The 24,929-nt window shown below is 39.5% G+C and overlaps 2 pseudogenes across 2 annotated transcripts in view; one reads left to right on the forward strand and one right to left on the reverse strand.

The window, feature by feature from the left end:
* LOC103269387 overlaps positions 1–24,929 on the reverse strand; it is a 145,293-nt pseudogene that overhangs the window by 43,349 nt on the left and 77,015 nt on the right. The window lies entirely within an intron of this gene.
* LOC110596447 lies at positions 1,353–2,033 on the forward strand (annotated as a pseudogene). The gene has a single exon (XR_002482469.1). The product of XR_002482469.1 is annotated as a glyceraldehyde-3-phosphate dehydrogenase pseudogene (transcript).

Here is a 24,929-nt window from a genome sequence, read left to right on the forward strand (position 1 = left end):
AATCAGACATACCTGGGCCAGACAGTACAAAACTGTACACTGGCAAGGAAAGAAGTAGCTATATCTGGAAGACCTCAGAGCCGGGGGCTTGGCTATGTGTGTGGTCTAGCAGTCTGCACTAGTGATGTTAATAGTGCAGGCCGCAGTATCTGTGCCTAGCAACATCAATATCTTCATTGGATCAGTTCTGCAATGTGCTGGGGGCATAGATCCTGGCTACTCAACTTCTGATCTGTTTCTCTGACTTCCCAGAAATCCTGAGCTCCTAAAAGTCTTTTAATAAATTCTCTACAGAGAGAGTTTTTTAATTCTGTTTTTTGGTTACTGCAACTAAGATATGTGATTGCCACAAGGATGAACTTTCTTTTAACATGGTGAGGAAGCATGGTGCAGTGAAAATAATAGAAAGATAAATGAAAGCCAGAAAAAGCAGTTTCCAAATTTGACTCTTATCCCCACCCTACACTAACCTCCTCTGGGCCCATCCACAAGCTTATTAGATTATATGAACATCATATCTGTAAAATAATACTATTCTCCTTGCAAAATTACCCATGAGAAAGAAATGAGTTCTTTCACTTATTAACTCTTTTATTCATTTAAATATTTAATGAACTCTTACAGTGAGTTTTACACTCTAAAGAATACCAGGCCCTAGGGTTGCCAGATTTAGCAAATAAAACTACCAGACAGTTGGTTAAATTTGAGTTTCAGAAAAGCCATGAATAATTTTTTAGTGTGCGCATATCTCATATTTGTGATATACTAAAATTTTATTTTGGGTAAAGTTATAGGATACAAAATCAACATACAAAAATCAGTAGTGTTTCTGTACCCTAATAGTGAACTGTCTGAAAAAGAAATCAAGAAAATAATTCCGTTTATGATAGCTACCAAAAAATAAGATATCTAGGAATAAACATAACCAAGAAGGTGAAAGAGCTCTACATTGAAAACTATAAAACAATGATAAAAGAACTTGAAGAGGGCACTAATAAGTGAGCTAATAGACCTTGTTTTTGGACTGGAAGAATTAATATTGCTGAAATGGTCATACTCCCAAAGTGATCTACAGATTTAATGCAAAATATCAAAATATCAATGGCATTATTCATATAAATAAAAAAATCCTAAAATTCATATGGAACCACACAAAACCCAGAATAACCAAAGCAATTCTGAGCAAAAAGAACAAAGTTGGAGACATCACATGATCTGACTTCTAAACATACTACAAAGTTATAATAATCAAAACAGCATAGTACTGACATAAAAACTGTACATCAACAAATGGAACAGATTAAAGAGACCCCAAATAAATCCATACACCTACAGCCAAATGATTTTTGACAATGGTACCAAGAACAAACATTAGGAAAAACACCCAAAAGGTTCATCATCTCTGCCCCCTCTGCCAAGGCCCCATGTTTGCGATGGGCATGAAACACAAGAAGTACCAGGACAACCTCATGATTGTCAGCAGTGCCTCCTGCACCAGCAACTACTTAGTCCCCCTGGCCAAGGTCATCCACGACAACTTTGGCTTCGTGAAGGGACTCTTGACCACTGTCTATGCCACCACTGCCACCCAGAAGACTGTGGATGGCCCCTCTCTGGAAAGCTGTGGCGCGACACACAGTCCACTGGGGCTGCCAAGGCCATGGGCAAGGTCATCCCTGAGTTGAACGGGAAGCTCACAGGCATGGCCTTTTGTGTCCCCACCGCCAACCTGTCCGTCAGGGACCTGACCTGCCACCTGGAGAAACCCGCCAAACATGACAACATCAAAAGGTGGTGAACCAGGCATACAAGGGCCCCCTCCAGGGCATCCTGGGCTACACTGAGCACCAAGTTGTGCCCTCCAACTTTAACAGCGACACCCACTCTTCCACCTTCGATGCTGGGGCTGACATTGCCCTCAATGACCACTTTGCCAAGCTCATCTCCTGGTATGACAATGAATTTGGCTACAGCAACAGGGTGGTTGACCTCAGGGCCCACATGGCCTCCAAAGAGTAAGAGCCCCCCGACCACCAGCCCCAGCGAGATCATGAGAGGAAGAAAGAAGCCCTCAGTTTCTGGGGAGTCCCCGACCACAATGAGAACCTCCCCTCCTCACATTGTCCATGCCAGACACCCTGAAGAATGGGAGCAGAGGGAGACCTAGGGAGCCCCATCTTGCCATATACCATCAATAAAGTATCTTGCACTCAGCCAAAAAAAAGAAAAACACAATATCTCCAATAAATGTGCTGGGAAAATTGGATATCCACATACCAAAGAACAAGACTAGGCCTCCACCTATCACCTATAGAAAAATCAACTCAAAATGCACTAAAGACTTAAATGTAAAGCCCCAAACTATGAAGCTACTAGAAGAAAATAGGGAAGTGCTTCACAACAGTGGGTTTGGCAAGGATTTTTAAAATAAGACATCAAAAGCATAGGCAACAAAAGCTAAAATAAACAAATGGGATTACATCAAACTGAAAGGATTTTGTACAGAATAGAACAATTAACAGACCATAGAGACAACCTACAGAATGGGAGACAATACCTGCAAACTATACATCTGACAAGGGACTAATATCCAGAATATATAAGGAACATATACAACTCAACAACAGAAAAACAAATACCCTGATTTTAAAATGGGCAAAAGAACTTAAAAGACATTTCTCAAAAAAAGACATACAAATAACCAAGATGAAAGAATGCTTAGCATCCCTAATCATCAGGGAAATGGGAATCAAAAACACAATGAGATGTAACCTCACTTCAGTAAGAATGGCTATTACTAAAAAGAAAAAAGTAAACAAGTACTGATTAGAAGGTGAAGAAAAGGGAACACTTATTATATATTGTTGGTGGAGATGCAAATTAGTACAGTCACTGTGGAAAATAGTAAGGCGATTCCTCAAAAAAATCAAAAATGGAACTACTATATGATTGAGCAATCCCACTACTGGGTATATAGCCAAAGGAAATAAAATCTGTATATTGAAGAGATATCTGCACTCCCATGTTTATTAAAGCACTATTTACAATAGCCAAGATATGGAATCACACTATGTGCCCAACAATAGATAAATGGTTAAAGAAAATGTAGTATATATTCACAATAGAATATTATTCAGCCACAAAAAAGGAATGGAATTCTGACATTGCAAAAGCACAGATAAACCTGGAGGGTATCAAGATAAATGAAATAAGCCAGACACAGAAAGACAAATACCACACAATGTCACTCATATGTAGAATCTAAAAAAAAGTTGGTATTATAGAAGTAGATAATAGAATAGTGGTTACCAGAGACTGGAGAGGAAAGAGGGAAGTAGGGAGGGAGAGTTCAGTCAATGTTACAATTAGCTAGGAGGAATAAATAATCAATTAGCTAGGAGGACTAAATTAGCAAAGTTACAATTAGCTAGGAAGAATAATTTCTGGTGTTCTATTGTACAATAGTGTGTCTATGGTTATCAGCAAGTTATTGTATGCTACAAAATAGTTAGAGAAAGGCTTTGAATGGTCCCATCACAAAGAAATGATAAATCCATGAGATGATGAATATGCTAATTCTGCTGATTTGATCATCACACCATATTCATGTGTCGAAACATCAAATTGTACCACATAAATATGTACAATTACAATATGCCAATTAAAAATAAAATAGTAAAATAAAAGGTATTATTTGTTTGGATCCTCAATTCAAATTTCACTCGGTATCCAGATTTCATCTGGCAACGCCATTGGATGCGCAGCAGTACACAAAAGAAGCATGGTTGTTGCTGTGATAGACCTTCCATGGTAGAGGCTGAGGCAAGGCAGGTGGATAGGCAATCAATATGCAAACATCCTCATACCGTGTAAATAGGGAAGCAACTACCTACAGTGTAAAGAAGGAAACTGCACTTAGTGTAAATAAGAAAAACAAAGAGCTATGGTGGTGATCAACTAGACAATAAGATGAAAGTAAAGAGGAAAACATAAAGATAGGGTAGTTAAGAAAAGGCCTACCTAGGAAGTTAATCCTAAAAAAAAGATCATGCTAAAGAGAAAAAAATAACCCATATAAACGTAAAGCATCTTGCTCAAGGCCTACCACATAGTAAGCACTCAATAAATGTTTCAACCTTTAGCAGGCCAAAACTCGCATGGCCCTGAGGAAAAAAAGTCTTCTTCCATTTGTACCCTGAGAAGGAGACTTCTTTTGCCTCATCCTCGTCCAGCCCTTTCCCTTAAGATGGATAAAGGGGTAAAAATGCCTCCAACAGCTTCCTTCTCTTGAAGGTCTGGCAACCATCATCTGTCTACAACCTCCTTAGAGACAGAACCCAAGCCAGAACTGCTCCGCCAAAGTCCTCCAGAACTCCTGACCCAGAGACACTATGAGAAATGATGAAATGGTAGGTATTGTATTCACTCACTAAGTTTGAGCATAATTTCTTTTGCAGCCATAGTAACCAAATGTTGGCAAGAATAGAGAGCAGCCAGAACACTCCAGCACTGCCGATAGAAGAGTAAACTAGAACATTCATTCTGGGAAACTGGCTGGGCTATACCGAGGGAGGTGGGGCATGTATACATCCTGTGTACCTTACAGCTGGCATGATACAGGCACCATTCAGCTGACAGTTCTTGCCAATTCCTACACCATACCTCCCTTTCCTTCTATGCTGGCTTCATAACACTCCCTCCACCAATTAGGCACTCAGCTCCCAGATTAATCTTTCTAAAGCTCACCTTTCACCATGTCATTTTGCTTTTCAAATAATCCTCCATGTATATACTTAATAAGCATTTGCTGACTGAGTAACTGTAAGATTCCAATCTGGGGAGTTTTACTAACCTGGCACTGGGGGATAAAAGAAAGCAAGCAAATAACCCAGGCATTCAGAATTTACAAGGCAGCTCCTTGAAATGCCCTCCATGAATTTGAAACCCTTGCCAGAAATCAGGATTGTTGTGAAATACACATTTGGAATATGTCTTGAGGACCCAGGCAAGTTACATGCTGCCATCTACTCAAACAGAAAGTTGCAAAAAAAGATGAAGTATTACAATGATGGTGACAACCAACATCACAGCACACAGCAAAGAATGAATTTGAAATCTGACAGGTCTTCTTTCGCACAGGAAGGGAAAACAGCTTATCCCCACCATGGAAAAGGAGGAGAAAGAAGAAGAAAAGAAAATCAACCCTTAATCTTCTTTAGAATTCTCTGCGAGTGCCCTACTCTCTGATAATTGTCTGGGGCCATATCATTAGTGATGATAATAATGAGGGAAAACATAATAATTGTTACAGCTGCCGTTTACTCTGTGCCTACCACGTGCCAGACATTATGCTGAACCACAAGACTCTTACATCTTCATCAGCATGATTGCAACCAATATTTCTTTCATGCACTGTGCTAATCACCTGGCATACATCACTGCATTTCTCCCTCATGACAACCCTGCAGGGTTGTATATCATTATTTCCATTTTACAGATGAGGAAACCGAGGGGTGGAAAAGTTAGTAACTTGCCCAAGGTCTTATCCACAAATGCTTTGAGGGTCTAGGACAAAGAAAACTAAAGAAGGAGATAAAAATGCCCCATGGGAATAAAAAATATAAAGAGTTATATTAAAAGTTAATGTATAGAAACATAAGACATGAGATTCGTGGAACCATATTCAACGGGATGGAAGACACATCGAGCAACAGGAGGAATCTCAGTTAAACTGACCCAATTTAAACTCTATATTGCACACTCCAAGAGGAAGTCAGAGCTCATATCTATTCATCCACTCATTCATTGAATAAATATTTACTGAGCACCCTCTATGTTCCAGACATTGTTCAAAGTGTGAGGGACACAGCAGTAAGCAAAGATGGAGCATCAGGAGAGGGAAGGGAATATGAATAATAAATCCAATAAATAGCAATAACTATACAAAATGTAAAATGTACCAAGTGCTAGAGGAAAAATAAGCAGAGCAAGAAACATCAAAAGGGCCAAGATGGTGGCAGGAAAGAAAAGAAAATTTTAATAGGATAGTCAGTGTAGGCCTAGAGGATACCATCTGAGCAAAGGCTTCAAGGAGGCAAGGAGATGAGCTCCATGGACAGTGGGAGGTAGAGCATTCCAGGCAGAACACACCCAGGTGGGCTTATGGAAGGCACACCGGCGCGACAGTGAGGAGGCCAGGGTAGCTATGGAAGGAAAATCCAAGGGAAAACAGGAGATAAAACCAGCTGAGTAATAGAGGCCCAGTTGCAGAAGGCTCTTGAGGTCACTGTACATCAATGATTCCTCAGCTTTGGTGGTCATGAACTACTTGTAGAATCTAGATAAAGCAAGGGACCCTCACCCGAAAACAGGGCACATGAACAAAATCCTGCCCTAATTTCAGAGGCTTAAGACCTCCCTGGCATTCCATCACAGACTCGCAGAACTGGAACGTCATCCTTCAGAAGATCACAGTCCCTCCTGCTGAATCAAAGAAATACACTGAATCTAACACTCTGTTTTATGACCTTCCAAGAGGGGACAGTGATTCAGGCATGAAAGCCAGGTTTCCTTCACTGTCTGAGATTCCTCTCATTCCACTGTCATCACCAAACTGGGGAGGTCATCCTCAAGCATCAATGACCCGAAGAAAGGCCACCAATATTTGTTACCCAGGACTTACTTTGTCAGCCCAAAACTACATCAACATGACCTTAACATCCACAGGGTAGAAGAATGCATGCATTAGTAGTCCAAGTGGAACCAAATGACAAGCGGAGTCAATCTGCCACCTTGCAGCTCGTGTGTGTGTGCGCATGCACCATTGGGTATATGCATAAATATTTAGATATTTGAATTCTTTTCATATTAACTAAAAGTAAGTAAGGATTGTTTGTTTTGTTACTACTGAATTCTTAGTGTTTAGAAAAGCATCAGGCACAATATAGTTGCTCAGTAAATGATGACTGAATAAATGAATAAATCTGAAGAAATACTTCTTTGTGAATCAGTCCAGGAAATAAGTGGATCAAAATGTCACAACAGAATAGTTCTACTGGAAAGATTAGAGGACATGGCTTAAAGGTTAGGGGACATGGATTTATAAAGCCCAATGGAACATGAACCAGAGTACTCCATCTCCTAAATCATGCCTATAGAATAGTATAAATCGAACCACATTTCTGTCAATGTGATGCAGGTTTCTCACCAGTGTTTCTCAAACCATCTGTAGCACCAGTTTGTTTGTCTTTACATCATAGACTGATATTTTTATAAACTGTAAAAAGTAAATTCTTATTAAAAGTGAAGTGAAAAACAAAACAAACACATAAATATGCAAGCTCAAATGTATATACTTAGATTCAACAGACCTAAAATTATTCTTTCTAGTTGTTATAAGTTTCTGAACACTGTCAGTTTCTGTTCTTATCGTATTACAGACCAGCAAAACACAGATCATGAACCAATCCAGTCCGTGAGTTGTATGACTTAAATCTCTCTCTCTCTCTTTCTCTCTCTCTCTCTCTCTCTCTCTCTCTCTCTCTCTCTCTCTGTCTCTGTCTGTCTCTCTCTCTCTCTCTGGGAGAATCTGGTATTCAATTCAGATGTCAATGTTTTGCTCTCTAGCTGATAATGAGAAAAATAAAGTTCTTCTTCCTATCAAATTTCCCAGACACTTATGTAAACCATCAAGGAATAAAATTAGCAAGTTCATGATGCTCATAATGTCAGACTCCAAGGATATGTTAATACATGATTATGCCTCACTTCAAATCATCCCAAGATTTAAACATAGAAATTAGGGTCAGATTGTTCATTTTATAACAAGTTGTACATTTAGTAGAATAATTATAATCAGATTCATTTTATATCTCTAAATACTATAGTGATTTTATATTAATCTATTTATAGACTATAATTTTTATATATTTATCTTCAATAAGTCTACAGCTTTACAGAAACATATTTATTGTGTACACTAGTATAGTGAAGTTTTTTTTTAAGCTATTAAAATAATTTATAATGAGGTCTGAGGCCACAACTGTTTTCCCTTATCTATTCTAGCTAAGTTAACATTGTCTGCTTGAAAATTATCCTATACAACCTAAATAAAATGTGATTAGATATTACCTATAAACAAAACTGACATATTCTTCTTCTAAGATGAAAACAAGTCATCCTTTATTATTATTATTAAAATAGCTCCAGATTAATGAAGGATGCTCACTAATCTTCTTAAATTATTCCTCATCTTAAAATACAACCTTTGAAACTATATACACATAATCCTGAAATCTCTAGTCAAAGCTCCTTAAGTCAGGATGAGTTAATGATTTTCTTCAAAGTCCATCCAAACATGCATTCCAGAAGAAAGCATGCTTAAGGCTAAAAATGGTGTCTACACTGACTGATTTACTTATTAGCTGGCATCCACGCCAGCAATCACACTTGAGACCAACTGTATAGAAAGGTGAAGATATACGTGATTGTATTTGTAACAAGAACTTTCTAGAGACAGAACTCAAGACTGTCACCTTGGAGCTTCACAGAGCTTGCATCACATCATCTGGCAGAAGGAATAACTCTTATTGAATTATAGAATGCAACTGTTGATTCTCATTTCTTACAGGCTGCTGAGGTCACTGATGCCCAAGCATTCTTTTGTGAGAAACAGGACGTCATCTGGGTGTTTGGGCCACTGATTTATAGACTTGGTCGTCTAATCTATCTTGTGCATTGCCCAGTTGCTATTTCAACAATACAGTGATGGGAAGGTCAAAAAAGAAGAACAAGAAGAAAGCTGTTGAATAAAACTGAAAAGGGAAAACAAATTGAGAATTATATCCCAAAGGTCACAGCCACTGATTCAATGGCAGTGCTTCAAACATGACTGAGCTGGCATCTGTGCCAAGTCCCTTCCTACTGATTGCCCCTCTGGAAGGTTTATATTTCCTCTCCCCATTGATATCAGACTTGACGTGTTGTAGCCAAACAAGCGTGAGTACAAGTGACATATGCCATTTCCCAGCAGAAGTTCTAAAAGCCACTCTGTGTGGTTCTACCATTTCCCCATTCCTTCTAGTCAAGACAAATACATCCCAGATAGAGGCTGCTCATTAAGCCTTAGTTTCAGAAGGAAGAGGACAAAGAACAGAGCCACTGTCAATCTGTGATTTTTTTTGTAAGCTACTAAAATTTTGGAGTCCTGTGTTAATGCAGCAAAACTTAGCCTCAGCTGACTGATAAAATGACTTTATCTCACTGTGTATCCACGTCTCTAAGAGAAACGGTTGTACCACAGTGTTTTTTGAAGACTTGACGGTAAAGTTGAATTTTCTTAAGTACTTACTAAAGGAAGCAATGGGCAGTAGTGGTACTGGAGGAAAACTATCCTGACAACCTCAGGTAGGATGGATTACACTGGCGGGAGGCTAAAGAGGAGACCATGTTAACATTCAGAGGCTACAAGAGGAGAAAGATGTGAGCTAAGAAAACAGCAAACTGAGAAGCAGGCTCAGGAACAAATAAAGTCTGGTAGAAACTCTCTTATTCAGTTCCTATCCCCTAAACCTGGAGTATAACAGGCAGATGATAATTGTGGCAGAGAGGGAGAGTGAAGATAAAGAAGACTCAAGCATAATTATACAAGTAAAGCATGTTCAAGCTCTGAGGAAATGAAAGATACCGTGCACAAGCAACAGGCTACTATTATAATAAAACAGGCTATATAAAAACTATATTATATAAAACAGGCTACTATTATAATAGTAAACTATGCGGATACTTGGCTATAAAACGTAAAAAATTTTAATTTAAAAAGTCATAGCGACTTCCACTCTTTGAGTACTTTTCTGGATCAGGCACTGTGCAGTGTTCCCATCTTAAGACTGGTATTAGTAGGCCCTTCCCAAGTAAAGAGACATGCTCAAGGGCATAAAGAACTAGACTAAGATTGTGCAGTTAATGTGTTGTCTAACTCCAAGCTTGTGCCTTTAACCTCACATTTTGCTGTCTTCTAATGTCTAAAAGTTTTAAAAAATAATTATGGCAAATGTTCACAACCTCATTATTTATAAATGCCCCCAAACTAGGAAAGTTCCCAAATGCCCATCGACAGTATGGTCAAATACATTTCAGTAACATATAATGAAATACAATACAACAATGAAAATAAATGAAATGTAACTACCTACAATACCGTGGATGAATCTCTCAAACATAATCGTGACCAAAAGACACCAGGCCCAAGTAAGTACCTACTATACTATACGACTTTATAGAAACGGCAATTCCATTTCTATAAAGTACAAATCAGGCTAAATTAATCTAGGCTGATAGGAGTCAAGATGATGTCACCCTTAGGAGGGAAGTGAATAGAGGACATAGGAAGGAAGCATCTAGGGTGCAGGTAATGTTCCATTAATTGATCTGAGGGTTGATTAACAAGGGTCCAGCTTGTAAAAAAAATCATTATGCTATATACATATAATATGTGCGTTTTTCTCTGCATATAGTCAGTAAAGTATTTTTAAAATAAAAAATAATGCACGTACTCAAGGCTTTTCCAATCTATCTTTTAAATATATTCAGACTCAGTTATTCTTTAATAATGCATATGCTGTATTTTCCCAAGCTTTGTAAATCTTAAGAATGAAAATAAGAAAAATAAATCATTTGAGATTTAAAAATAAATAGATTGGAGTTGGGGAAAACAACCAGCTAGAAATCATAATATCTGTTTTGCTGTATTTTTGTGCAGACTAGGTGCATATTCTTGGAAGCAAGGCACTTAACCTAACCTGTGTTCAACTTCCCCATCTCAAAAATGAAGGGATCAGATCAGATAATCCCCAAGACGACTCACTCTGATCTTTCCTTTTTTTCTGAGTCTTACACTTGCCCATATCACATTGTGGCAGGATTTGCACAGAAAAGGGGAACAACACGCCTGCCTGCAGCCCTATCTCAAAACATAGGGGTAGAAGGGAGCCACGCTTGACATGCACATTTAATCAACTTATGATTATCAATGTAGATGCTACAGTTCTGAGGACAATTCCAGAAACTGAATTCAACTGGATCCCCTCAGCAGCCTTGTTGACAGATCCTAAAGCTCCCACACAAGGCAGAATGGTCAACTTGCCAGACAAAATCTTTTGTGGACTGCTTACTCTAGTGTCATCAGAACCACCATCCTCCTCCTCCGCAACTACAGATAACTGCAAACTTCCGAATTTCACTGAAATTCATTTATTTGATTAGAAGAATGCAGGGAAATATATAACAGCATGTATGCTCTTTTTAAATGAATTTTATTGTATCATGAAGATGTAGTATACAAGTAAAGATTAACTACACAAGTAGGCTGCATGCAGGTAAAGTTTGAGCCTCCAACTGGCCTTCACTTCCCCTCGTTTGGGACCAGGTACCCTCTGCGTAGTAACGTGCTTCCCTTCCTACCCTAACAGTGCCCAGTGACAGCTGATCCATTTCATGCTCCTATGCACACATTCATTAAACTGTCCTTTACCCACTTGCTTCTTGCAATGCAATCACAGAATCAAATTCTAGTGATAGGATCCTGTATTAGTCAGGTTCTAATCAGAAGAGACAAAGCACGTGGAAGTTTGAAAAGGCAAAGTTGATTGATTGATTTGTTGAGATGGGGTCTCACTCTGTTGCCCAGTCTGGAGTGAAGTGGTGAGATCACTGCTCACCACAACCTCATCCTCCTGGACTCCAATGATCCTCCTGCCTCAGGTTCTCAAGTAGCTGGGACTATAAGAAGAAAAAGTTTAATATGAGAAATCACTAACTAGAGCAGAACTTAGCGATTAAGAAGATCCTTAAAGAATATAGGAATGGCAGACACAAGAAGCAGTCACTACTCCTAGGACAGAGATAAAATGCCCAAGGGAGAATCTTCCTCCCCAGAGCTGAGATCCAGATGCTATGGACTCACTGCAGACAGGAAAGTCGCTATGGTGCTTCATCTGTGGAGCTTGCTGGAATCCATCCGCTAGGGTTCCAGGGAAAGCTATTCACAAGGAGGTGTCTCACCAGAGGTACCCTGCTGCAAAACTGCCCATGGAGGGATGCCAGAGAAGCTGTCGGTTACTAGGTACACTGCTGGCTGCAACACACTAGAGAGACCTGGTCCTGGAGAAGCCACAAACACTGGAGATCTCTCATACTGCAGGAGCCAAGCCCTGGAGATGCCATGATGCTGCAAAAGCCAGCTAAGCATGTACACCAGAGTTAAGGAGAAAAACGTCTTCACCCTGCACCATATCCTTAGCACCCTTTCCTGGTAAGCCTTAACAACATGCCGTTTTAAAAGTCCAGATGCAGTTCACAGAGTAGGCAATAAGGGGTGAATATGGACCTGAGCAGCAATAAACTGATAGCCATCACAGACCCTACAGCAAGCAATTTTGCAAACTTATTGCAAGCTTATCTAAGAATCCAACACCCTACATGCGTGTAACAAGTATTATCATGTTCTTGTGAGCACTACCCTCCTTACAAATGATGAAACTGACTTAGAGGGAGGAAAATTCTCTTGTTGAGATGCAAACAAGTCTGGTGCCTGCAAGAATAACAGAACTACTTTTGAGTCGCGTATAGGGCTCTTTCTAACGGGGATATACCAAATTGTCTTCTTTTCACTGCGTTCTGAGTTAATACCAATTCATATTTTAGGTGGTTCAAATCTGGCACAGTCACTGATAATACCAGTCTTCTGACAAAAGCTGACAGACTAAATATCAAATCTCTCACTGAGCCACAAACAATGTTGCTCATATTCTAGCCTTTGCTTAGTCATTTACATGAATGTGATAACTGTTTTATAATAGGATAACTTTAGGCCTGTGTATATTTGGAATGTGTCAGTCGTGGCCTTTTGTCCAAGCTCTGGTCATTCTACTAACCAAAACACAGTCTAGAGGGCATATTTTGAACCACAAAAGAAATCATAGGCAACTATTCAGAATGCTTATGAGAGCAGGATTAATGATCTGGTAGTGTTGCAAAGGATTTTAACAACAAGAAAGATCCAAAGTAAAGGAGGCAAGTAAACATTTTTCTATACCTTACTTTGGTGCAGATCATAAAATTTTTAGAGAACATCAGATCTGAAGAAAGATTGTTATACTAAAAGAAATAAAATAGCCATAATTCATATTTACAAAAGAAAGGGGAAAAAACACAAAGACTCATGGGATAAATATTTGTATCCTCCCAAAATTCATATGTTGAAGCTCCAATGCTTTGGCACTTGAAGATGGAGCCTTTGGAAGGTAACTGGGTTTAGATGAGGTCATAAGGGGGTCCTCAGGGTGGGATTAGTGCCGTTATTAAAAGAGACACCAGAGAACTTCTTCTAGCTCTCTGAAGACTCATCAGGAAGACAACCTTCTGCAAAACTGGAAAAGAGCCCTCACCAGGAATCAAATCTATGGGCACCTTGATCTTGAACTTCTCAGGTTTCAGAGCTGTGAAAAATACATGTGCTGTTTAAGCCAACTAGTCCATATAGTATTTTGTTATAGCAGCCAGAGCTTAGACAAACACCAAGGCTCAAAACCCAACTATGTGCTGCATACAAGCCACAAACCTTAAGTATAAAGACACAGAAAGCCTGATTTTTTAAAAGGATAAAATAAATATATCTTGCAAATACCAGCTAAAAGCATTCAATAATGCTAGGTTGAATAATGAATTTTAGTTGGAGCCAAAAGAAACTTTAAGAAAAAAATAAAACAAAAAAATGAGGAAACAACTGGGAAACACAAGTGTTTTTGTTTGTGGGTGGGTGAAATAAAACCTGGGAAATGACTCAGTCACTATTTCATAGCACAGTTCAAGAAGAAAAGCACAGAGGGTGAGACACAGAACACCCTCTTTATTCTCTAGCTCATACTCAGCTGGTCTGTCCTCCTAGTACTCAATTTTTCAGTTTCTTGTTTCTGTTTGGTTGTTAGTTTTGGTCTTTTTTTCTCCACAGAAATATAAACTCTGTGTAGGCAGAGATATGTCATTTTTTAAACTTCATTTCCCCAGTACCTATGACGGTACCAGGAATGGATTTTGTCGAGTGAGCTAACAAAATCCAAAAAACGAATGTTCTATCTGATTATATATGTAATAGTAAGTATTTCACAGCAAGCCCATTCTAAATCACAGGTCAGTGAGCTCTGTAGGCAAAGGGCCAGAGAGTGAGTATTTTAGGTCTGGTGGGCCACTTATGATCGCTACCATGTGTTATTTGTTTGTTTTTCAACTTTATATAGGAGAAAAAATATCAAATGTAAAAAATCATTCTTAGTTTTAGGGCCATCCATGAACATGTGGCAGGCCAGATGTGGGTTACAGTTTGCTGATCCCTATTATAAACTATCATATATAACATAGAATATAAGAGCAAAATAGGCCGGGCTCGGTAGCTCAGCCTGTAATCCTGCACTTTGGGAGGCTGAGGTGAGTGAATTGCCTGAGCTGGCGGGTTCGAGACCCACCTGGGCAACTTGGCGAGACCTCGTTTCTACAATAAAAAAAAAAATCAAAAAAAAATTAGCTGGGTGTGGTGGCGCACGCCTGTAATTCTGGCTACTCGGAAGGCAGAGGCAGAAGAAACACCGGGGCCTAGCAGGTCAAGGCTGTGGTGGCCAGGAGCGGCCACTGCACTCTAGTCTGGGCGACTAAGATTCCAACTCAAAAACAACATCAACAACAACAACAAAAAAGAGCAAACTATTTTTTCAAGAGCGAGAGAGAGACTATCAAGAAAACCCAGCTTGTACTTTTGCCTTTATAGTTAGTTTATTCCCCCATTCATATGTGAAGATCCTAGTATTAGCCTTGATGGTTATCCATGTATTTTTTTTTCAATCTAGGTCTAATTTGATCCAATTGAAGGAAAAAAATAAATTCAAGGACCTGGAACAATAAAATGCAAAGTGAGCAAGTTGCAGGGCTACAATGAGAAGCCGCCTTGAATTGAAGCGTGTGGTTTCTGCCATCTCTTGTTGTTTCTCATACCTCCTACCAATTAGATTTTAAGTTCCAGCAACCTCATTAGTTTTTCAGGCTTTATGACTCAAACTTGGGGGGGCGGGGGAGGGCAGCGACCCACAAAACAAAGACTTCAATGTCTCTAGAAGCTGAGAAAATTCCAGCATTGTCAGGGCAGATACTATTTATAACCCATTTAATGTGTATGCTCCCGAATGCATTTGCTACGCAGGGCATCCGACCTACACTTCTGAATGCCTGGCTTTAGCAACGATGAAGAAGTGAAACAGCTAAAAGTCTGCTGATTGAAGGGAAAGAAATGAACTTCTTGATACTATTACTTTATAACACCCATCATCATGTGACAAACAGAGTTAAAGTTTCCTGTTTTTGACTCACCTTTGACAAGAAAGTGCCCCACTGCTATGAGTTTTGGGCTCAAATTACTGGAAAATGTAGGGTCGGAAAATATCCTACAACCAGACTGAAAGAAAAAAAGTTGTGGAAAATCTCATTTAACTTTTTTCCAGAAAACATACACACACACGCACACACACACACACACACACACACACACGGATAAATGCCAAGCAATTTTATTGAATGTGTGTATATAGGGCCTATAATTACATACATTCTGTGTTTACATTTTTCTCTTATTGCATAAGACCAGAGTCCTACAGGAAGATATCTTGACATGATGCTCTCCAAAGTACAGGGGGCAGGCAACCCAGCAGCACAGCAAAACTTCTACAATGATTGATTACAGCGGACTCTGCAAGCCCTGCACATTACCTCCATTCCATTCATGGATCCCAACCAAATTAATTTTCTCCTGTGCCAATTCTATCACATCCCCTGGGTTTACAAAGAAGTCTTACAGGCCATCAGAACCCAAAAAGGACTGAACATTTTCGTCCTAGCAGTAACTTAAAATAGAGTTTAAAAATAAAACAATGAGAATGAATTTTAAGCTCTGCAAATCTTAGTTTCTAGAAATTTATTTTACAGCTGAAAAAAAAATCCTCTTGTTTTCATTGCTACATTTAAACTGTAAGTTACTAAAAAATTAACTTAGAAACGCCAAGGTTTTGATTCCATATCTCATCTGATGCCTTTGAGAATAAATAATCATATCAAAGCACAATTTGAACAAAATTCCATATACATCCCTGGTAAAGATTCTCTCTATAGCAGCATTGTCCAATAGAAGTAAAAAATGAGCCACTTATGCATATTTAACTTTTATAGTATATTACAAAGAAAATCAAAGCAGGTGAAGTCAATTTTATTATCTTACTTAACTCAATGTGTCCAACAGATTATTTCCACACTAATTCATGTTATAAATTATTAACAAGATATTTTACTGTCTTTTTTTATGCCAAATCTACTAGATTTAGTATACATTTTATACACACGGCACATTTCAATTTGAGCTAGCCACATTTCAAGTATGCAATAGCCCCATGTACAAGTGCTACCATATTGGGCAACGCAGCTCTAAAGACTTCTTTTATGTTTTTTTGAGTTCACTCTTCCAACCCAGAAAATTCCAGTTGCCACGACATGGCTATTATCAGAAGAAGATGACATTCTGAGAAGTGTTCAATTTCTTGGACAAGTTCACACTCGGGCTCCACTCTCTGGCACAGCCATGCTTCAGGCCATCTGTTATAATGGAACAATGCCCGCCTGAAAGAAGTTACCAGCTTACAGACATGCAACCACAGCAAGAAGATTCTCCTAGCTTAAGCAATTCCAAGTTCTGAACTTCTGAACTTCATTTTTCCCAGGTGCTGCATCTGGACATTTAGCAGGGCTTAAATTAGTACCATTTTTGAGATACTGTCTTTGGAAAGAGTGGAGAAAGCAAAGCCGAATCTTTTTCAGGATGGGTCTTTGAGGAAGAAGGTTACAGGAAACACAAGCTAACATTGGAGGTGTCACTGTGCCCTTTAGATGGTATTTTTAAAAACAAATCATGACTTTAAAAGTCCCTTTAGTGTGAGCCTTTATTTCCATTCTACCCTCAACTCAATAACCATATTTGCTTTTCCTAAACCATTATAGTGTTCTCATATACAAATGTATATTTTTCTTCTTGAAGGTAAATATTACTGGAATTTTAACCTATTAATCAGAGAGGATCAAGGAACAGTGCAGAAAACAATTACTCCTTTTCATTTTTTTTTTTGAATTGGAGTCTCACTCTGTCACCCAGACTGGAGTGCAGTGGCTGCTCCCGGCCACCGCAGCCTCAACCTGCTGGGCTCCGGCGATCCTTCCGCCTCAGCCTTCCGAGTAGCCAGAATTACAGGCATGCGCTACCACGCCCGGCTGATTTTTGATTTATTGTAGAGATGCGGTCTCGCTGTCCAGGTGGGTCTCGAACCCACGGGCTCAGGCAATCCACTCACCTCAGCCTCCCAAAGGCGCGGGATTACAGGCTGAGCCACTGAGCCCGGCACTCCTTTTCATTTTAAACACTTCAGTCCTCTTGGATTTTTTTCCATATGCATGTACTACTTGTAACAAAAAAATTTAATTCATTTAACACCCCTGGAATCTAACATTGCTTCTCTTGTGAGTAAATACTTCTCTGACCCTAAACCAGGGCAAGTGAGGACCGGTTGGGGGCCAAAACTTCACCTGCACATAAACTACCTATGTACCTAATCTTGACTTGTACTCTGCATCTTTACAATTTAAAAAAATATATGTGTGTGTACACACACACACACACACACACACACACACACACACACACACATATACTTTGACCTCAAATGCTTAGAATATTTTAAGGAAGTATTCATCAAAATATTAGTAAAATTTTTATTTACGTCTAGTATTTCTCATTAAAATTTAAAAATATCTACTGCGGTCAAGAGCCCAAATTGTACTTCACTGATGTATTCACTCATCAAATATTTAGTGTCAATGTGAAAGTGCATCATAGGCACTAGGAAAACAGAAATAAACATGGTTTCTCCCTAACAGAGCTTAAAATGTAGACTGGAAAGATGGGTAAGTAAATAATAACGGTAAAGATATGAGCATTTTAATATTGGAGGGGGGAGCGGGTGAAAGCCACAGTAGTAGAACCCATGTGGCTCCCTGGGATGTTGAGGCTGAGATTGGATGGAGGTAGAGGGGCCAGCTAGGCAGACTGAGAGAAGTGGGAGGGAACTACAGATGAAAGTTACAGTTGAAGATCAATGCCCAGAATGAAAGCAAGAGATGCTTAAGAGGACAGGATGCTTAGGAGGAAACAGAAAAAGAAAGAAAAAAATTGTTGGATGACAAAAAGAAAGAAGAGAGGATGTTATAGGAGCAACATGAGAAAGCGGGGGAAGGCTTCCTAGGTCCCCTTAAATTATATGGACTTTGTCCATATAATTTCATATTTGACCCACTCACAGGGCAGAAGATTAGACTTAGAACATAAACTGGCCCAAGAAAATGTCCCTGAATTCCAGTTTCCAACATTCTTTATCTTTTGTCCCTTTTATTTTGAGTCAGGGTCATGGTGGCACAATCACAGCTCACCAGAGCCTCGACCTCTGGGGCTCAGGTGATCCTCTCACTTCAGCTTCCTGAGTAGTGAAACTACAGGTACTTGCCACCATGCTCAGCTAATTGTTTTATTTTCTGTAGACATGAGGTCTTGCTCTATTGCCTAGGCTGGTCTCAAATTCCTGGGCTCAAGTAATCCTCCTGCCTCAGCGCCCAAGATGCTGGGATTACAGGTATGAGCCACCATGACCAGTATAATTTCTAAAATACTTAAGTAGGCCAGCAACTGAGTTTTATCCTAACAATATTACTGCAAATATATATAGAAAAGGAGAGATGTTCTGGACTCCTAAGCATAAGTTTATGTTCTGTGGTTGTCCCAGAGTAAGATACAAAGAAGGATATTATACCCACATCCCTGAAAATAACCCCAAAACCCTGATATTATAGAACATGAACCAAGTCTCTATAGCCAAGAGTTTTAATTGCAGCGCCAACTTTAACATTATTGTTATTACACTTGTTTTTAAGATATATATCAAACATATGGAAAAATATAGAGAAGACTATAACAAATATCCATCTATGCACCATGCAGATTTTAACTTTATTTGGAACATCCAATTTGATGTTTTCCAGAAATAAAATATCATGGATTCAATTTAAGATTGTTTTGTCCTCTTGCCTGTTCTCTCTCCCATTTTTCTCCTCAGAAAAGAATTGCTTCCCTAACGTTCATGTTTCTTTCTAAACCAAGTTTTTCATGCACACAGACACAGCCATCAAGCACATATGGGAATGTTCTACATATTTTAAAACTTTACCTGAGTAGGACCTATGGTATACACCATACTGCAACTTGCATGCTTAATTCAATATTTTAATGTGTGTATGTGTGTGTGTGTGTGTGTGTGTGTGTGTGTGTATAAGGACCATTTGAGGGAGTAAGATAGGTTTTCTTTTTTTTTTTTTTTGAGTTGGAGTCTCACTCGGTTACCCAGACTGGAGTGCAGTGGCCGCTCCCGGCCACTGAGGCTGCTGGGCTCCGGCGATCCTTCTGCCTCAGCCTTCCGAGTAGCCAGAATTACAGGCATGCGCTACCACACCCAGCTGATTTTTTGATTTATTGTAGAGATGAGGTCTCGCTGCCCAGGCGGGTCTTGAACCCGCGGGTTCAGGCAATCCACTCACCTCAGCCTCCCAAAGGCGCGGGATTACAGGCTGAGCCACCGAGCCCGACTAGATAGGTTTTCAGTGAAACATTTCAGGTATATCTAAATACCAAAAAGAATGAAGAAAAATACAATAAGCACATCCATGTATATACTGCACAGGTTAAAACAGTAAGACATTAAAGATATAGTCAGGTCCACTTTTAAAGGCAATTTGAATACACTCTTCAGGAGGTTTGTATCTCAAAAGGTTATGTGATTAGTTGCGTAAAAAGCACCAACTCTTCCGGCTACTATGCCCAGAAGTCATCAACAAATTTTTCTGTAACTTCTCTGACAACTCTCTGCAAGCAGTGAAAAGGAAATGTGTCTATGCTCTTCTTGATCCTATCACACTTGTGACAACTAACTGCCACAAGACCAACATCACTTAACTTTCTAGCATGAGAAGCATTTTTTTTCTAAGTAACATCCTCACATATAGTGAAAATACATACAGCCAAATACTGTCACCACCACCATGATCATCATCATCATCGTCAATGAGTGAGCCTTAGTATGTGTCTGGAGGCATACCAAACATTTTACTTGTACTATCACAAATAATGCTCAAAAAAGTCCTAAGAATTAGATATTATTCTGTCCATTTTACAGATAAAGCTGAGTCAGAGAGATGTTAACTAACTGCCAAAGATCAAAGACAGCAAATGCTGGAGACCAAATTTGAAGCTCATGTGTCTGATCTCAAGCCTTTGGTCTTAACTATTCCATAAAAATTATGTTAGAATAAATTCAAATTACGCAGAGCAGCTGGTACCAGATTACTTCCCCCACTATAATTAACTAGAAAAGTAGACAAATGATTGGCAGTAGTAGGAAACTGCCAGGGGAAGAGGGGCACACCTCATCAACAAGGGTAATTGCATAATGAACATTTGTGAACCTAACCCTGAATTGTACCCCCACATATTTAAAATAAAAAAATTTTTTAAAAAGAAAATTAGACAAATGAAGCAACAGTTTTCAGGCATTTCATGACAGTGACTCCCACAGCAAGAGAAACAAGTAAGATGGGCTGATCACCTAAACTTTCTGCCTAGAAGTACTTTCCAGTACTTTCTTTTCTCTGTGAGGCAGAGAAAGAAAACCTGAACAGAGCAGCACCATCTCAGTGAGCTGAGAAGAAAGAGGTTAGAATTTGAGGAGAGTGAGGTAGTCAGAAGATCTAGGCCAGAGTACAAGAAAGAAAGGAGTTACGCAAAGGAAGAGTCCAGAAATCTTCATAGGGATCTCCTTGAATCTTTGGCTAAATAGCAATAAGCAAAGCAGGGAGTAAGACTTCATAAGGCTAGGTGAAGACCAACTACTAAAGAAAGAATGACTACCAGGAAAAGAACATCTATAATGAAGCTATAAGCTGAACAACTTTTAGAGTTCACAAAGGGCTGGGAGACATTCAAGTTCCAACCCTCAAAAGTAGAGTAACTACAATTAAACACTTGTCTTCAGTAGAGAGAGCAGAAAGGGCACACCTTGGGAACAAGGCTAAACTAGGCCTACAGTAAGGCTACCCTAGATCCACTCTCGGAAAGTTGAAAAACAACCCTCAAAAAAATCAAGCTAATCCCTAAGTAAGTGAACTGCCTGCAAGGACAAAATTTCAAACTCCTTAAAGGAAGACAACAAAATCCAGACACATAACATTCACAATGACTAGTATCCAATAAAATAGAGTTGACTCCTGAAGAACACATTGAGAATTCACATTTAGCTTTTGATTCCCCCAAATCTTAACCATTAATAGCCTATGGTTGGCCCAAAACCTTACTGATAACATAAACAGTCGATTAACACATATTGTCTATGTTATATGTATTATATACTGCATTCTTACAATAAAGTAAGCTAGAGAAAAGAAAATGTTGCTAAGAAAATCATAACAAAGAGAACCCATATTCACAACTCATTAAATAGTGAATCATCATAAAAGTCTTCCGCCTCATTGTCTTCACATTGAATAGGCTGAGGAAGAGGAAGAGGAGGAAAGGGGTTTGGTCTTGCTATTTCAAGGTAGCAGAGGCAGAAGAAAAGCCACACAATTAAATGGACCCACATAGTCCAAACCCATGTTGTCCAAGGGTCAACCATATTACTACACATGTGGGCAGGAAAGGGTTAACTCAGTAGGCTTGGGTTGTCAAAACCCTGCATGTTCCAAAGAAAGGCCTGTCTTCGAACTGGACCTCGTTGACTCCCTGGAGATAACCTCTGAGTCCTTGGGAATTCTACTTGATAAGCGTGTTTTGAGCCGGGCTAGGTGGCTCAGCCTGTAATCCCGCGCCTTGGGAGGCTGAGGTGAGTGGACTGCCTGAGCCTGCGGGTTCGAGACCCGCCAGGGCAACTTGGCGAGACCTCATCTCTACAATAAATCAAAAATTAGCCGGGTGTGGTAGCGCGCGCCTGTAGTTCCAGCTACTTGGAAGGCTGAGGCTGAAGGATTGCCGGAGCCCGGCAGGTCGAAGCTGCGGTGGCCGGGAGTGGCCACTGCACTCCAGTCTGGGCAATGGAGTGAGACTCCAACTCAAAAAAAAAAAAAAAGAGTGTTTTGTATTTCTGAGGTCTTGGGCCACATAGTATTTATGGATTTATGGTATTCGCCTTGTTTTTACATGCCTGAACCTTGAGCCCCACTGTATAAATAATGCTAGCATTTGTTTTTATCTACCTGAGGTCTGGGGTCATACTGTACCAGCTTTCCAGAAAAGTTTATCCTCACAGTGTGATTTAGGGAAAATATCTGTTTTTGCTCGCAGGGAGGAAGGAGAGCTGAAGTCTAAGTACCTGAGCTCAGTTACATAGACACAATATACCCTCCAATAAAAACCCTGAACACCAGCCAGGCTCGGTGGCTCAGCCTGTAATCCCGCGCCTTTGGGAGGCTGAGGTGAGTGGATTGCCTGAGCCTGCGGGTTCGAGACCCACATGGGCAGGCGAGACCTCATCTCTACCATAAATAAAAAAATGAGCCAGGCGTGGTAGCTAGCACCTGTAGTTCCAGCTACTCTGAAGGCTGGGGTGGAAGGATCGCCGGAGCCCAGCAGGTCGAGGCTGCGGTGGCTGGGAGCGGCCACTGCACTCCAGTGTGGGCAACTCCAACTCAAAAAAAAACCCTGAACACCAAAGTTCCAGGCTGAGCTTCCCAGGTTGGCAACACTTTGCTTATGTTACCACATATTGTTGCTGGGAGAATTAAGCGAATCTCTATGCAACTTCACTGGGAGGGAATACATGGAAGCTTGTACCTTGTTTCTACATGTAACAATAGCCTAATAACTGGCACATCTCTTTGGTATACAAAGATATCAGAATTTCAGATTACACCAAAAACTGGCAATAAAATTGACAGCCTAAAAATATAGAATGGGAAAGACATTAAATGAATACATGAATGATTCAATACTTAAAATGTACCTTATAAAATATACCACAAGCCTAGGTCATCAGATACTGTGAACTCATCACATTTGGGAAGATTGTCAAAATTCTACAAAGAATTGATTATTTAAGAAAGAAAGCAAGAAGCTGCCCAATTACACAGTGACCTGATCAATGGTAGGTAATACTCTTCATAGTTTCCATGAGCCAACCATACCACCATCTACCCCATGGACTAAAGGTCAAATGAAACAATGATAAACCATATTGTTGACAACCATCTAATATCACCCAGGGACACATAAACACCTCGTAGCCCTCCATTAAGTTTCTGTATGTCATAATGAGTCCCTAGAAAATAATGAATTTGCAACCCTCTTTCGGTGCCTAGTTAAGCCTTTTTCAGAACTTTATCTAATATCCTTAAATATTCTTACTTTTTGTTTGTAACACCAATAAAAAATACACGCTTTAAAAATTACTGATTTTTCCACTGAACTTAAATTCTAGAAGCACTAACTTCTCTGTAAGTTGTTCGAATAAACAGTATTGCATACTCCAGTCACACTTCACTGAAAATTATGTACTTTACACCACTTAAAGAAATCTCAAAGATTTGGGAGCTGGGTAACTCCAGAAAAGTTGATAATGATTCAAGAGACTTGTGGTCCAATGTCAGATCTAAGAGCAGCAACAGATAATCTTCCTTTTCCACTAAAACAATACAAAACAGTTTGTAATGCAGGGAAGATTGGCCAAGGTCTTTCCAGCAGTATAATCTATCAAAAAATCCTTAGACTTTTGCCTCTTGCATAAACTGAATTTGCAAGTAGCTCTGAGAAAGGGAATGATATGAATGCCCAGAGGTACTGGGAAGAGCAACAACACTTCCAGGGGAGAGGATTATTCTACTTGGTGTAAATGCATAAAGGAAGAAAGAGATAGGAAAGCTTTTGTGCACATTCTACCCACTGACAGATCCAATCTTCCTCTGGTTTTACCTTATCTTTCTTTAGTTACCTGACTATGTCAATGAAAAGCTATCTTCAAGAGAAACATCAAGGAATGAGAAAATCTTGTCTGAGTCAGGTTTAATGTCAGCATCCAAAACTAAGTATGTTCACCGTGAGGCCAATTTTTCTCAGTCCTGAACTCTTGACACCCTTACTATTCCAACCATAAACCTTTCCAATTGTCTGGCCAATCCACTGAGTGAGAGAAAACAAATGATTTTAGGATGTGCCAACTGAGGATAAGAAGGCCAACCAACCAAATTGTTTACATGCAGGCCCCAATTCTTGCTCTTTACTGAATGCGAAGAAAGAAAACAATAACTTTATAACTAACTCATAACACACAGAACTCTGTTTGTTACCTACATTTTCAACAGAACCTCATGAAAAATATTGAACTATCTAAACTATATTTGAAAGACTCTGAGACAATGTAGGCAGCAAGTAATTAGAAATTCCAGAAGGAAATAATAACCATTGGGAGAAAAATAAAGCTGTGGAAATTAAAAGCTGACAGAAATAGAGAGGTATTCAGCTTAGAATTAAATGAACACTTAAAAACTTAAATGAACACTTAAAAAGGCATATTTTATGACTCAGTTTCTCTTCTCTACTGTCTCCAGAAGCAAACATCTCAAATCTCACGTTCTTCATATATCTGAGGGGATCTGCGGTGATCCCTTCTGACATGCCCTTTTACCTTTTCAACGCATTCCTAGCCGGGCTTGGTGGCTCAGCCTGTAATCCCACACTTTGGGAGGCTGAGGTGAGTGGA

Source organism: Carlito syrichta, unplaced genomic scaffold (genome assembly GCF_000164805.1).
Source record: "Carlito syrichta isolate Samal-C Ts95f unplaced genomic scaffold, Tarsius_syrichta-2.0.1 Scaffold309201, whole genome shotgun sequence".
Lineage (NCBI taxonomy): Eukaryota > Metazoa > Chordata > Mammalia > Primates > Tarsiidae > Carlito > Carlito syrichta.